The 16681-nt window shown below is 38.7% G+C and overlaps 1 protein-coding gene across 6 annotated transcripts in view; it reads left to right on the forward strand.

Moving 5' to 3' along the window:
• Positions 1-16681, forward strand: part of CASK (calcium/calmodulin dependent serine protein kinase) — a 377037-nt gene that overhangs the window by 125546 nt on the left and 234810 nt on the right. The window lies entirely within an intron of this gene.

Consider the following 16681-nt stretch of genomic DNA (forward strand, 5'->3'; position numbering starts at 1 on the left):
AGAAGAAGAGCAGCTGGAACGCAAACTGGCACCTATATGAGATGCTGGCACCCATATAGAGGTTTAGCCTGCTACACTGCATTGCCAGCCTCCTAAATAAAACTTTTAAAATATGGTATATAAGGTATATAGTGGCAGAATGTTTGGCATATACTAGGAGACTTCAAAGATTTCATGGAAATATGGGATAAAAAGATAAAAATGTACACTTTATGTCTCAATGAAGCTCTATCAAGTTCAAAACACTTTTATTAATTGAATTATGAGCCATTAAGTCCATTCCTAAAGAACTGAGGGTTCTGGCAATTTAAGCATGTCAATGCAATCTTTTTTACATTGCTATCTGGAAAAAATGAGTACCCTTCAAAGATTTTTAAGTATAGGAAACCAAAAGCAGTCAGAAGGAGTCAAATTGGGACTATAAGGTAGAGGCCTAATGATTTCCCATCATAACTCTCACATTATTGCCCTTGTTTGATAGGGAAAATGAATGGGAGTATTGTCATAGTGGAGGAGGACTCTAAGAAAGCTTTCCTGGGTGTTTTTCGGCTAAATCTTTGTCTACCTTTCTCCAAACGCTCCCATCAGAAACAGATGTTGTCTTTCTTTGGCCCTCCAGAAAGTCTGCGAGAAAAGTGCATTAATTATTCAAAAAAAAAAAACTGTAGCCATGACTTTTGCTCTTGGCTGGTTTACTCTTGCTTTGGACCACTTCTATCACTTGGCAGCCATTTTTTGTGTCTTCAGGATTATACTAGTAAAGCCATGTTTTATCTTTGCTTTGGGATCTTTTTTAAAAAGATTTATTTATTCAAGAGGCAGCGTTACAGAGAGAGAGAGAGAGTGAGAGAGAGAGAAATCTTCCATCTGCTGGTTCACTCCCCAAATGGCCGCAATGGCCGGAGCTGGGCCAATCTGAAGCCAGGAGCCAGAAGCTTCTTCTGGGTCTCCCATGTGGGTACAGGGGCCCAACGACTTGGGCCATCTTCCATTACTTTCCCAGGCCATAGCAGAGAGCTGGATTGGAAGTGGAGCGGCCGGGACACAAACTGGCACCCATATGGGATGCTGATGCCACAGGCAGCAGCTTAACCTACTATACCACAACATCAGCCCCTTCTTTGGGATCTTGATCCCACTTTTTTAAAATTTCCATTGAAAACCCTTCTCTTATGTGCAACTGATCTGGGCATAACTGTTTTGGCAGCTACCAAGCATAAACTTTGCCCAACTTTAATGCTCCAGTCAGAATTGTGTAAGCTGAACCAGTTGAGATCTCTGTGGTGCTGTTATTTCTGATGTTAACCATTGATCCTCTTCAGTTAGGGTCAGAACAAGATAAATTTTTTTTCCTTGCAAATTGATTTGGATGGTCTGCTGTTGCAGACTTCGTCTTCAAAAATGTCTTGTCCCTTCTTAACATTTTTAATGAGTTGGGATAGATATTTGGCCTGATGATTAAGAAGCTGGTTAAAATGTACACATCCAACATCGGAGTGCCTCTGCTTGATACCTGGCTCTGGCTCTTGGATTCAGCTTCCTTCTAATGCTGACCATGGAGGGGTCAAGTGATTGGGTTCCTGCCACCCATGTGGGAGACTTGGATTGAGTTTTGAGCCCCCAACTTCAGCCCCTGGCCTAACTCCAGCCATTGTGGACATTTGGGTAGTGAACCAATGGATCAGACCTCTCTGTGTCTTTGTGTGTGTCTCTCTCTCCCTTCCTATCCCTGTAGCTATCCATTTGGAATATACTGATTTCTTTAAGGCATTGTTTCCATAACGTTTTGTAAACCATCAGTGATTTCACCATTCTCCCATCCAAGCTTCACCATAAATTTGATATTTGTTCTTCAATTTTAGCAGAATTTTTGTTGCTCTGATAGAGGCTTTAAAAGACCCCTTGTGTTGTTTTTGTTTAAGGCAAATGGTATCAGTAGTGGATGTACCTTGAAGTTTTCTATTTTAAGTCATTATAAAATATACAGAACAACATTCATTCCCAGTTATATACAAGTACGAGAGGGTCTTCAAAAAGTTCATGGAAATGTGTATTTTGAAAATCTATTTGAGGATTTCCATTTTCTTGAACCAAAACTAACTGATCTTTTAATTCCCTTTTCTTAGTCCAGCTGTTTGAAGTATTCTCATAGATGGTATTTTTTTTTGGGGGGGGGGGTGTCATTGTCTGACAAGTCTGTAATCAATGTGAATATGCCACCTGGAGTAGATTGCCTCAAAGTTTGGACATCCTCTTTCACAAAGAGGATGATGCAAGAATGCTGGGCTGAGAATCAGAGATTTGAGTTTGTCTTGCAGTCCTGCAAGGCTATGTCACTTTTCTTTGGACCTCATTTTCCTTCCAAAAAGTAAAATGTGAGGCTGGAGAAAAGCATGTGATGATGGCTCTCTTATTACCACCTGTTTCTAACGTTCTCGGATTCATTGAGACCTAGATTTCGATGTGAGATGGAGGGTGTGCACTAGACGTTGGTCGAATGGCTCTGTGCGCATGGTGCTGCCTTCCGGCAGGATTCACGAGAAGGATAATGGGGTGAATGCTGAGATCCTGAGGCATGTTGCATGATCACAGCAGGCTACGCCTACCTCAGCTGGAGAGATTTGTTAAGGAGACTTTTGAGGCAGAGTCTGAATGGGATTTTGATGAATGACTTGGGGTTTATCAGGCAGAAAAGTGAGCACATAGAGTGTCAGAGGAAGCAGGATATTTCCAAGGCACAGAGAGGTGAAAGCAAGAGAGAAGCTACAGGTGGTTCAGGATAGGGTCAGGGAAACTGAAGGCAGAGGCACCTGGAAAGAAATGTGGATTGCATGACATCAACAAAGGAAGGAAAGAAGGGAGGAAGAGTAGGGGAGATGAAACTTAAATTGCTTGACTGAAAAACTGGAGAGCTAGGTTCTGCTTCCAGTTATATAGCTAAATAGGTCTGTGCACCCTTGGTAAGTTGCCAGACTTAAAAATCACTATAGAAAGGCTTTCAAAGCCATGCTGGAGGATTGCAATGTCTTGGCACATGGAATGGAGAGCACTGAAGGTTTTTAGGGTAATATGATAATTGATAATATCTGCTGTAGAGTAACACTATGATGACATTTTAATAAGTGGAATGAAGAGAAGAAACTGGAGACAAAGGAACCCACTAAAAGATCTTCACTGTGATCTGGACAAGAATTAGTAGATGCTGAAACTAGGGTAATAGCAGTAAGGGGGAGATAGTTTTGACAGGTGTTGTAGAAATGCAGAGTGCAGAATGAACCAGTTTTGGCAGCTACATGTAGAAAGTGGAAGAGAAGAAGTAGTTTGTGTGAGGATGACTCCAAGAAGTGTCTGGAAGAATAAGAATGCTGGATGTCAGTAGGCTACATACATAGTATTTTTTAACCAATGTCTTTATCATTAGATACCTCATCTGGACCTGTTTTTCCCCCAGATAATCCAATGGTCAACTTTATTTCTTTATAAGCTGTGCTGTGTGATTTCTAAAAAAATTGCAGATGAAAAATTACAAAGTTAAAGCTATCTAGCAGTATGGTTTAGGAATGCATGTTCACATTGTCACTTTCTTGTCATCAAACCTATTTTGATTGACATTTGTAAAAAGTAAGGACGATTTTATTTTACCAAAAATGATCAAAGGAAAAGAAAATCAAACTTACTGTGCATTGGTTTTGTGTCATGCATGATGGCAGACACTTTCACATACTTTATCAATCATCTGGGCCTGACTTCAGCCCTTACTCTGTTCATTTTACAGATAGGAAAACTGAGGTTCTGAGATTATACAGCTACCAAGTCATAGAGACAGGATTTAAAGATAGACCTTTTGACCACCAGTCTGTTGTCTGTCTGTTATATCATAGCTATCTCTCTGCAGAAAGTGTTAGTGCTTGAGAGCATAAGTGCCGTATCTGTGGAAACGGGGAAAGCAGCCATCCTAACTTACCTGGGACTGAGAGCGGGATCTCAGGACCCAGGACTTTTCAGTGCTACAATCAGGAAAATCAGTCCTAGGCAAACCAGCACAAGTTGGTACCCGACCTAAAAAAGTCATTCGCTGAATGTGCATATTGTAAAAAAACGAAACTATGCATGGATTTCAAAATTTTTTCATTTAAATAAACATTTTAAAATTCTATTTTCCATGAACTTTTTGAAGTCTCCTCATATATCTAGACTGACCTAAGTAAGGTAATGATTGCCTTTGGTTCTCATAATATTGTATCATGAATTAGCCCTTTTGTTACTTCTAAGTGATACCTGATCCTTAAGGAAACTTAGTTTTACCCATTGCAAATTTGATGAAATGGCAGAGCTCTTCAAGAAAGAAGATGGGTTGATTATAAACATATATTTTTAAGGAGTAAGGAAAGGCATATGTGGCAATCGGCCTACAACAATTAGGGAAAACCCTTAGCATCACTATTTGGCAGGTATTCAAAACTAAATTTGTGTTATGTTTACGCATACTCTAATAAGTAAATGATTTCTATTATTTTGCTATCAGGATGGGAAAATGGGACATATAAAATGTCCCCGAGGCAACTTCTCTAATTTTTCAAAGAAATGCATATTTTGTGGTAGTTTCATGGATTTCACACAGTAAAGTGAGGGGTGTGGAGGAAAAAGAAAAAAACAGCTAAAATGATATGAGGGTTATACTTACTTTTTTATCTAAGTAATTATTCTCCTCAAAATTGTACTCATTTCAGGGTACAAAAGGAAACAGTAGCTTCTGTGGCTTCCCAGTCTAAACAGTGCTCTTGCTACAACCAGGAAATGGGTTAGATGATTGACATGATCCTGATCTTTGATCATCAATATCTAGATCTGTCACTGGCTTTTGTGCTTCCCTTAAATGTTACTGCAAAAGCTTTTGGGGCAGAGCCTCTATTTGATAGATTTTTAAAATGGTTTCTGACCCCATGTAAGTTAAAACTTGATGATCTAGATAACTGCCCCATTTTCAGGTATAAAAGTATGATACTTATTTGTTTTCTTTTTTTTTAGATTATTTATTTATTTGAAAGTCAGAGTTACACAGAGACAGGAAAGGCAGAGAGAGAGAGAGGTCTTCCATCCGTTGGTTCACTCCCCAAATGGCTGCAATGGCTGGAGCTGCACTGATCCAAAGCCAGGAGTTGGGAGCTTCCTCCGGGTCTCCCATGCAGGTGCAGGGGCCCAAGGACTTGGGCCATCCTCTACTGCTTTCCCAGGCCATAGCAGAGAGCTGGATCGGAAGTGGAGCAGCTGAGTCTCGAACTGGGGCCCATATGGGATGCCGGCACTTCAGGCCAGGGCATTTACCCGCTGCACCACAGCGCCAGCCCCAGTACTTATTTGTTTTCTAAAAGAGATTAAATGAAAACACTTTACTCCAAGGGTAAAATATGAGGGGGAGGGATCTGACCTTTTCAGAACTCCCTGTATTTTCCTTAGTCCAGAATTTCAGGGTATACAAAAAGTATCCTCTCTGCCATTTTTCAACCACTCTCAGTGATTCTGTTTTGGACCAAAAATTTCTGCTACTGTTATTCAAAGCTTCTTGATCAGTTATTTTAAAAATTAAGACTGCGAGGACCAGCGCTGTGGCGTAGTAGGCTAAGCCTCCACCTGCAGCACTGGCATCCCATATGGGCACCAATTTGAGTCCTGGCTGCTCCACTTCTGATCCAGCTCTCTGCTAATGCACCTAGGAAAGCAGCAGAGGATGGCCCCAGTCCTTGCGCCCCTGCACCCATGTGGGAGACCCGGAAGAAGCTCCTGGCTCCTAACTTCAGATTGGCTCAGCTTCAGATTGGGGAGTGAACTAGTGGATGGAAGACCTCTCTCCCTCTCTCTCTCCCTCTGTCTGTCTATAACTCCATCTCTCAAATAAATAAATCTTTTTTAAAAATTAAGACTGCAAGGCGAGCTACCCAGCTTATACACATGTGTGAGCAAATATCCCTTGGTGTGAATCTGCATTTTGTCAGTAGAACAACAAAATAAAATATAGAAAGTAACTTAGTGATTGAGCCATGTATCTGCAGTAATCCATATCCCTTGCTTTTAAATAGTGTATCAAAATAGGTTACAGATTTTATTGGTCCTTCTCAAAATAACTGTCACACATTGGTACTTAGTTTTGTTTTTTTTACCATAACTTTATTTTATACTATTTTTATGAAATTTGTTGATGAAAGTATTCTATTGCTGATTTGGGAAACCTCTGTCCATTTAAATTAAAAAAAAAAAAAACCTTGATAATTATTTCACTATGCCGTAGAGAATCTTGGCCTCTGTCAAGCATTTATTCACATATTAAAACAGACCACAAATTGTTCTCTGGGTAGACTTTTCACCCTGCTGGCAATATTTTCTGAGTTGACCTCATCCTAGATAAAGGTTTATGGGAGAAGTGAGTAGTAAGAATGTCCTTGCTGAGCTCCTCAGCTATCAGTACATAAATAAAATTATAAATTAAATATAAATGACACAATTAGGAAAGTATAAACCACGGGCATGGGAATATTTTTTGACACTGACATAGTTGAATTCCTGTTTTTATTGCAATGACTTTGGCTTTATAAACTTTATTAAATAATTTATGCACAATTAATTGAACCTATCTAAGTGTACAGTTTGAGTTTTAATAACTGTGTGCATTCTGTCATTCCACAAAATCCCCTCATACTCCTCACATGGGTGATTTTTAAGATTTTAATATTGGGAACTAATTGAGGTATAAACTGGCACATCTGTAATTTTCCTTTAAATCGTAAGGAGTATCATGTTGAAATAGGTGTCTGGTTTTTATAATAGTGAAATACCTTGATCTTTTCCCCCTTTGGTTTATGTTTTCCAAAATGAACAACAGAGAAATTGTATCACCTAGAAAAGTTTAGAACATTATGTTTCTATTTGTATCATGTACAAAATATGACCTCAATAATGTCATTCGTGTATTTGATAAGAGCTCTTAATACTGGACCTCTAGTTGGTTTGAATTTCAGTTACCTTTGCTTTTTCCTCTTATCTATATGATTAGCATCTTTCTATTTCATTAGTTGAACACAAAACAGATTTTCACCAAATTAATTGTTGAGTAACTCCTTGAAGAGAAAACTCCATGTTATATCTTCTAAAGACAAATAATTTGATTTCTTTTAAATTTGATGTTGGCTTTATCTGAAAATGGGCTGTTCAGCCAGAATTTTTCTTCCAGGACATTTTAACACTTCAGAAGATAAATATTAGTAAAGATTATTGAATTGGTCACCTGGAATCTTCATTAATGTCTAACTAATAAGCTCAATGATTTATAATATGTCAATGTTGATTAGGAATGACCTAGAATTTAAAAGATTTAAATCTCTAGGAAATAAATGGAACTTTAGGTAATTATTTGCCAACCCATCCTAATGAAAGGTGAGAGGGAATACAAGTAGCTCTCACAGTAATTGGCCTATTATATTTTACAACTGACATCTATTTATACATACGATGTTCAATTTTATTTAAATTTGGCATTCAACAGGACACAGTGCTTTGGTATTCATTATGTTTATGACTGAAAACTCTCTATGAAATATTTTACCAAACTCCATTAATTTGTAAATGATTAATATGATTAAGATAGATTTTTTGACCAAATACTGTATGTATTTGCAGCAAAACTGACACACACAGGCATTTCTTTCATTTTTTTGATTTTTTAAAAATTTTAGCTCTCACGTATAAGGAAGATCATGTGGTAGTTGTCTTTCTGTGTCTGGTTTATTTCATTCAATATGATGTCCTCCTGTTAGAACCATTTTGATACAAATGACGGAATTTCATTCTTTTTTATAGCTGAGTGATATTCCATCAGGTGTGTTCTGTGTATACACACATAGCACATTTTTTTTATCCATTCATCTGATGATGGACACCTTGGTTGATTCCATATTTTGGCTACTGTGAATAGTGCTGCTACAAACATGGTGGTGCAGGTATCTCTGACACAACATGTTCGTGTCTTTTGGGTGTATACCCAGTAGTGGGGTTGCTGGATCATTTCACAAGTCTATTTGTAATGTTTTAAGAAGTCTCCATATTGTTTTCCACAGTGGCTGCACTAATTTACATTCCCACTAACAGTGTATAAGAGTTCCTCTTTCTCCACATCCTCAACAGTATTTGTTACTTCCTGTATTTTGAATAATAGCCATTCTGACAGGGGTGTGGTGGTATCTTATTGTGTTTCTAAAAAATTTTATTAATATAAAGAGAACAGATTTCATGTACTTCATAGGTACAATTCTAAGAAGATAAGCATGTAGCTCACTCTCCTTTTCTTCATCCCTCAATCCCCTTCCTTCCTTCCTTCCTTTCTTTTTTTAAGTTTTACAAAAATATAATATCAGTCTATTCTATAATCACAGGCTTAATGTACCACTAAGCATAACATTCAACAGATAAAAGTAGAAAGACCACAGTTCCACAGAGTATTTAAACAACGGCTAAAAATAGCAATCAAATGAAATCCTGTCTTTTGCAACACAATGGATGCAACTGGAAACCATTATGCTTATTGAAATCAGTCAGTCCTTCAGCGCTGCAGCTCAATAGGCTAATCCTCTGCCTGCAGCGCTGGCACACTGGGTTCTAGTCCCGGTCGGGGAGCCAGATTCTGTCCCAGTTGCCCCTCTTCCAGGCCAGCTCTCTGCTGTGCCCAGGAAGGCAGTGGAGGATGGCCCCAAGTGCTTGAGCCCTGCACCCGCATTGGAGACCAGGAGAAACACCTGGCTCCTGGCTTCAGATCAGCACGGTGCGCCAGCCGCAGTGGCCATTGGAGGGTGAACCAACAGTTAAAGGAAGACCTTTCTCTCTCAGTCTCTCTCTCTCACTGCCCACTCTGCCTGTCAAAAAAAAAAAAAAAGTCAGTCTCAAAAAGGCAAATAGCGTGTTTTCTCTAATATGTGATAGTTAATATAGAATACAAAAAAATGTATAGAATGAAACAGATATCTCATTGTGGTTTTGAGTCATTTTTTCATATATTTTTTGGCAATTTTTATTTGTTCTTTTGAGAACTTTACCCATTTCTTAGCTGGATTGGTTGTATTTTTGTTGGGCTTTTTGAGTTGCTGATAGACTCTGGATATTAATTTTTGTCAGATAGGTAGCTTGCAAATATTTTTTTCACATTCTTTTTGATGTTTCTTCACTCTATTGATTGTTTCCTTTGCTGTGCGGAAGCTTCTGAGTTTGATATAATCCTATTTGTCTAGTTTTGTTGCTTGTGCTTTGGGAATCTTATCCAAGAAGTCATCTCCTACACCAGTGTCTTGAATTGTTTCCCATACAATTTCTTCCAGCAACTTCATAGTCTCAGGTCTTAAATTTAAGTCTTTGATCCATCTTGAGTTGATTTTTGTATATGGCAAGACGTGTGGGATCTAATTTCATTCTTTAACATTATACATCCAGTTTTGCCAGCACCATTTATTGAAGAGATTATCCTTTCTCCAATATATGGTTTGGCCACTTTTGTCAAAAATCAGTTGCCTGTGTATGTACATAGATTAATTTCTCTATTCTATTTCATTGATCCATGTGTCAGTTTTTACACTAATACCATAATGTTTTAATTACTATAAGTTCATCGTGTACTTTGAAGTCAGGTATTGTGATTCTTCCAGCTCAATTTTTTTTCCCTCAAGATCACTTTGGGTATCCTGGGTCTTTTGTGATTACATAGGATTGTTTTTTTCTAATTCTGAAAAGAATGTCATTGGTATTTTCATAATTAATATATATCTATTTAAGAAAAAATTTTACATCTGTAAAACAGTCTCAATTAATGATAGGCTGCTTCCTTTCTTTACTTACCTGTCAGATAAAATTTTAGGCCCTATGATTTTTAAAATAGGCAAGCATTTTAAAAAATTAGAAGCTGCTTGTATTTCTCTTTGTGTGCGTGTGTAGGGGAAAGATGATAAAATGTATAAAACCATGGTTGTAAAATGTGTAAAAGATCAAAGAAATAATGAGCTTGCAGTTAACCCAGATTCTTGCGCAGGCCTGTCTGGGCCTCTGGTCATCATTGGTTGAGAAGGTCAACTTTCCTGATTTATGGGAACATACACTCATTAAAGCCAACCTGACCTGTAGTATTGCCAAAGACAGCTGGAATCTTTAGTCTTTAAGTTAGTTGTTAGATAGATGGAACTCAGCAATAGAAACCTTCTAGGGTTCCACATGGATTCCTTTCCTAAAATATCACATGGGAATTAATTTCAGTACACCAAGGAAAAAGTGTTGAGTCAGTAATGATTTTCATTTTCTTATTTTGTTATTAATATTCATTCAAATGAACACATTAATACTTTCAAGCCTAATTATTTCATGACTAGATTGGAATATTCTTTATTTGGATTTGGTGTCTGGGTTAGCTCTTAGTGAATTATGTTTTTTTTTTTTTTTTGACAGGCAGAGTGGATAGTGAGAGAGAGACAGAGAGGAAGGTCTTCCTTTTTGCCGTTGGTTCACCCTCCAATGGCCGCTGCGGCCAGCACATCTCGCTGATCCGAAGCCAGGAGCCAGGTGCTTCTCCTGGTCTCCCATGCGGGTGCAGGGCCCAAGGACTTGGGGCCATCCTCCACTGCCTTCCCGGGCCATAGCAGAGAGCTGGCCTGGAAGAGGGGCAACCGGGATAGAATCCGGCGCCCCGACCGGGACTAGAACCCGGTGTGCCGGCGCCGCAAGGCGGAGGATTAGCCTGTTAAGCCACGGTGCCGGCCAGTGAATTATGTTTAAATGTTGAGTTTCTAAAGTGAAATTGTTTAGAAATGAATACAACTATTTATGTATTTGTCAGGGAAAAAAATCAGTGTCTAGTTTCTGACCATCAGTGGTGATAGTGCAGTTGAAGTAAGCTGGCTCTGTAACAACCTTGAGAGCTTATTGCCCAAGTCAGTGTTACCACATTGGCACGCATGTTGTGTGTGAGTGGCTCTAGTGACATAAAAACTGTGCAGCCCAGGAGCCCTTCTGTCGTGATAATACAAGCACTGGACTACTGTTATTAGTTGTGCTCCTTCCACTTACTATTTGTGTGATTTTCAGCAATTTATTTACAAATATCATTGAACCCTCAGCTTCAATTTCTTTCTCTGTAAATGGAGATCGATATGGATAAATAGATCACAGGTTTATCATTAAATGAGGACTTAAAACAGGGGCACTTTAAAATCTCAAATGTTGCTCATCTGGACTAGTAATAAAATCTAAAAAATTCAATAAATTTTGAAGCATACAGAGGGTTACCACTATTCTACAGTGGATGATGACTATTCTTTGTGTAATACATTAAGCAAGATAAATTAACTTAAAACTACAGAAAAAAGTCAAGGATTTAGATTAACAAGCATGCAGAAATTCTAATAATTACACAATGGATTTGGGTTTTTTCCTAAGATTTATTTTTATTTATTTAAAAGGCAGAGTTTTTGAGCAGGTGGGAAGAGATATTAGCAGGGAGCTGGATCTGAAGTGGAGCCGCCAGGACCCATATGGGATGCCTGTGTCATAGGCAGTGGCTTTACTAGTTATGTAACAACGCCGTCCCCCTGGTTTGGTTTTTTAAAAGAAGCAATAGAGTTCCCTTCTATAGAAGTGTTTTTTAAAAACACTTTCTTGAGTTTACATTCTTTTTTGAATGACTGGCATTACAGATATCGTTGTAATAACTGCAGAACTCAGAATTAAGAAAGTATATACATCAAAGCAAATCAAAAGATAGACAGGCAGTGCATTTGGGCCTCATTCCTTTGTAATCATAACCTCTACTCTACCACCAATGGCTCTACTCCCAACCTGTGTGTACTGATGGTCCTCTTCCCCACTTAATGCTGTATAATTGTTCAAACCTGGTCTTTTATGACCTTGTCTAAATATGATCAGAGTCGGCGAACTTGGAAGGCTTCCATAGCCTTGGCAACTCATGACGACAGCCTAGGGTGGTTACTGGCGCCATAAACTAGAGTGTCAATTTGTTGGGTCAACAACAGGAGCCACTGTGCACTTGCTCCTCATGTGGGATCTCTGTCCTTAATGTACTGTACATTGTGATTTAATGCTATAACTAGTACTCAAACAGTATGTTTCACTTCGTGTTTCTATGTGGGTGCAAACTGTTGAAATCTTTATACTAAATTGATCTTCTGTATATAAAGAGAATTGAAAATGAATCTTGATGCAAATGGAAGGGGAGAGGGAGCGGGAGGGGGGAGGGTTGCGGGTGGGAGGGAAGTTGTGGGAGGGGGAAGCCATTGTAATCCATAAGCTGTACACTGGAAATTTATATTCATTAAATAAAAGTTAAAAAAATAAAAAATTAAAAAAAAAGACAGGCATTGTGGCACAACAGGTTATGCCACCACTTGCAATTCTTACATTCCATATTACAGTGCCGGTAAGAGTCCCAAATGCTCTGCTTTCAATTATTTAAGCTTGCTTCAGGATCATGACACTCTGAAAGTAGCACTCAACTACTACTTTTTAAAGACAGTATAAAGAATTTTCCTATAACAAGAACAAGTAGTGGTAAAATGAATAATAAAAATACTTTCCAGGGAAATTATTTTTAAAACAGACTGCTTGAAACAGTCTCCTCTAACTATCCATTATTTATGGGACAATCTGATTTGCAGGCCCTGGGAGGCATACTCACTTTAGAATTGTTGGATCATGCAGACTTCTTTGGGAATCACTAATTCAGGCATCCAAAATCTGAAACACTCAAAAAGTTTCAGATTTCAGAACATTTCAGATTTTTGGATTTTTGGATTAGGGATGCTCAGTCAGTAAAGTCTATGCAAATATTCCCAAATCCAGGCAACTGAAACAGTTCTGATCCCACCCATTTTTGATAAGGGTTATTCAGCTTATAATAGTCTGCATGCCTTATAGCAGGTTGATTTAATTTAAGTGTGCTTCCAATTTGGGTTAGGAAATCAAATAATTGCTTTCAGTATTACTAGTGCCCTTTTAAAGACAATTAAATTGATTAAATAATTATCGGCACATAGTTAGATTTAAGAACACTAGACATAGAAATAGATGATTTGAAAAACCTTGTAGGGGTGGGTATTGGGCACTTCAGTTAGGACACCACAGCACTAAAATGTCCACCTCCCATATTGGAATGTCTGGTTTAAGTTCCAGCTACTCTGCTTCTGATTCCAGCTTCCTGCTAATGTACTCCCTGGGAGGGAGCAGGTGATGGCTCAATTGCTTGGATCCCTGCCACCCACATGGAAGACCCATGTGGAATTTCTAGTTCCTGACTTGGGGCTGGGCCAGCCCTGTTACAGACATTTGGAGAGTAAACCAGCAGATCAGAGATCTCTATTTCTCTCCCTCTCTGCTGCTCTGCCTTTCAAATGAAAAGAATCATTTAAAACATCTTTAAAAGTTGCCCTGAGAGATTATAAAATAAGAAAATACAAGGGAGAATGGAGAGAGTTACCAGCTACTTGTCTGGGAACAGAGCTACCACTTCCAAACAGAGCTGGTAACTCTAGGTCATGTTATTTGCAGGCATGTTCTGTGCTAGTATCTGCAGGCAGTAAAACAATGACAGTAAATCATACTATTATCACCTGTTTTCGAGTTCCTTCTCTGCCTCATGAGTTGATTTGCTGGCAAATAGTACTTTCAGTTTCCTGTATCAGCCTGGACTTAATAGCACTCAATACCTATATCTTTAATTCACATTCACATTTTAGAACACTTTGAAGTTAATAATCTTTGACTCTATACTTTGAATGCTTATATAATGTATTTTTAATTTTACTTTTCTATTTGGGCTCTTTAATTGATATTTGAATTCTAGAAAGTGGTACCATAGTTATCCTGGATTCAAGCCGTCTTTTGCATCATTGCTCTTATTATTTCAAATAGCTTTTTATGTTGCTAGTTCTGTGCTATCCAATCTCTGTTCTCATTTTAGTCCCAGAAATGTCAGATCTGGTGGCATTTAAGTCACTTTCACCTTTGAAGGCAGGCCCTCAGCAGTTCTGCATTTCTTGTGAGGATAAGTAGGTGATAAGAGACTAGACCAAGGGCTTGTTCAGCTGTTTACCAAGCAGAAATGTATGGCTTCAATGGATGAGTCCTTAGAACATCCATTTCTACTTACAAGCTTTGATTATAACAGATGTGTCACATGCCAAATAGTGAATGTGGGGATTGAAACACACTGAAATTACATGAAAGGGAAAAAATAGAAAATAAACTGAAAAGAGGAAATGAAACTCAGCTTTCATTGTGACAAACACGAAATCTGTTTACTTTGTGACTCCAGTGTTAGAGCACTGAGTTAAAATCGAGCTTTTGATCAGAGTAGAGAGGAATGGAATAAGAAACTAAGATGAAAACAGAGATATGAAAGGACGACTAATAATAAAATGAGAAGCTAGAGGTAAACATTTAAAGGAGTGATAAAATTCCAAAGCTTTTCATAGAATCAGGAGGCAGAACATTCTTGAAGGGAGAGAAACAACTGCAGGCATCTGAATGATGTTGTTTGGCTCAGCCTGGTCCTCCAGCACACTTGTTACAAGGCTGCCTCATGGTTATGACTTCCCAGCACAAACCCCACAGCTGTATCCTACCCTGCTCTCCTGCAGGGCTTTCCCAGCTGCTTTTGGACATAGAGACATCTTTCCTGTGCCTCTGATCTCTTTCGTTGCAGCTCACACTGAGCCCTCTTAGCCCGTGGTATCATGTGCTGTGCTCCACATAGTTCTCTCACATCCAGCTTCTCATTTGATCTTACCACTACCCTCTGAAGCTGATTTAGTAGACTCTGCTGGTATTGCATCACCTGTCATTGTCCCATCTCATTGGCAGCAAGGAAGCCATTTGTATACGTTAGCAGTCAGCCTGCAGTTGGCAAGGACAAAGGTAGGACCAGCACTTTCCATCACTGCCATTTACACACCAAGTGCTTCCTTTAAAACAGGGGTGGAGAAACTTTTTTCTGCCGGGGGCCATTTGGATATTTATAACATTATTCACAGGCCATACAAAATTATCAACTTAAAAATTAGCTGCTATAGATGTATTGAATTTTGAGTCCTGCCTATGGTTGCCTTGGCAGGGCCAGACCAAATGATTTCATGGTCCTTATTATAGGGCCCATGGGCTAGACAGTAAAAACAGACCAGTAAAATCTTTGACCCTGCTATTTCTTTCTTACTGATGGATTCTTTAAAAACGATCAGATCCAAAGCCAGCTTGGCATTATGGAAGGACTGCTGACTTCAAAGTTAGGGAGGCCAGAGTTCAAAGCCTACCCCTGTGATAGCTGTGTGATCTTGAACATGCTTCCAAGCCTTAATTTCCTCATCTGTAAAAGACCTACCTCTCAGGGTTGTTGGGATATTAAATGATAATGACCATATTAAGTACTTAGCCCAGTGAAAGGTGTGCTAAATTTTAATTTTAATTACTATTACATAAATATCACCTGCGTATTGGCTTTGACCTTGACCCCCTCCATAGAACTTCATCTTGCCCAGAAGTCTCATTTCCTGTTATAGTTGAATCTTATTGACTTTTCTCAGCCTTCTTTAACTCTTTATCCACTAATTCCCCTTATTCCTTCAACTTTCTTACTATTGTATTGATTCTTATTTTTCTGGCAGTTTTTCTTTTGTCTAATTTACTGACTTCTTTCTCATTCACCCTTATGTGAGTCTTCCAAGGTTCCATCTACAGCCGTTGTTCTTGTTAACAAGACTAAGTTGAATTAGCAAATCAGAAAAGAGATCATATTATATATTTTACTTTGTGAAGTACATCTTTAGCCTTGATTCTTCCTTATTTGTCTCCCTCCTACTTTGACATATAAAGACATTATATTGGATTTTATTCATCAGCAACCAGGTAAAACCCCAGCACTATTAGTACTGGGAGGCATTGGTTGTCTTATTCTACAAAGGCACAACAAGTGATGCACATGGTCAAACTTTTAGTTTGTTTATTTTATTTTTTTTTTATTTGACAGGCAGAGTTAGTGAGAGAGAGAGACAAAGAGAAAGGTCTTCTTTCTGTTGGTTCACCCCTCAAATGGCCACTATGACCAGTGCGCTGCACTGATCCAAAGCCAGGAGCCAGGTGCTTCTTCCTGGTCTCCCATGCGGGGGCAGGGCCCAAGCACTTGGGCCATCCTCCACTGCCTTCCTGGGCCACAGCAGAGAGCTGGACTGGAAGAGGAGCAACCAGGACTAGAACCTGGTGCCCATATGGGATGCCGGCGCCACAGGTACCGGCCCCTAGTGTGTTGATGTTACTAACAATTTTGTTTTCCAAATGGTGTTATGGAGTTTACACAGTTGTCTTACCAACATTATCTGAATTTGTTCTTCAGGATAACACTTCGAGTTTGGTAGAGTCCTGAATTATCCAATGCATTTTATGGATGATATTTAAAAAAAAGTCTGGCTTTGACTATCTAGCCAGAGGACCTTATCTTTCTGAACCATACTGCTTTTTTTTGCTTCATATTCCATATAACTTTCCTGTTATGTCTATGAATGCTGTATTTTAGGCTAAAGAATAGATAATATATTCTTATCCAATTTAGAGATACTAAGGAAAAGGATATATTGAAAACTGAGTTACTTATTAG

The sequence above is a fragment of the Lepus europaeus genome, chromosome X (assembly GCF_033115175.1).
Source record: "Lepus europaeus isolate LE1 chromosome X, mLepTim1.pri, whole genome shotgun sequence".
NCBI classification, from domain to species: domain Eukaryota; kingdom Metazoa; phylum Chordata; class Mammalia; order Lagomorpha; family Leporidae; genus Lepus; species Lepus europaeus.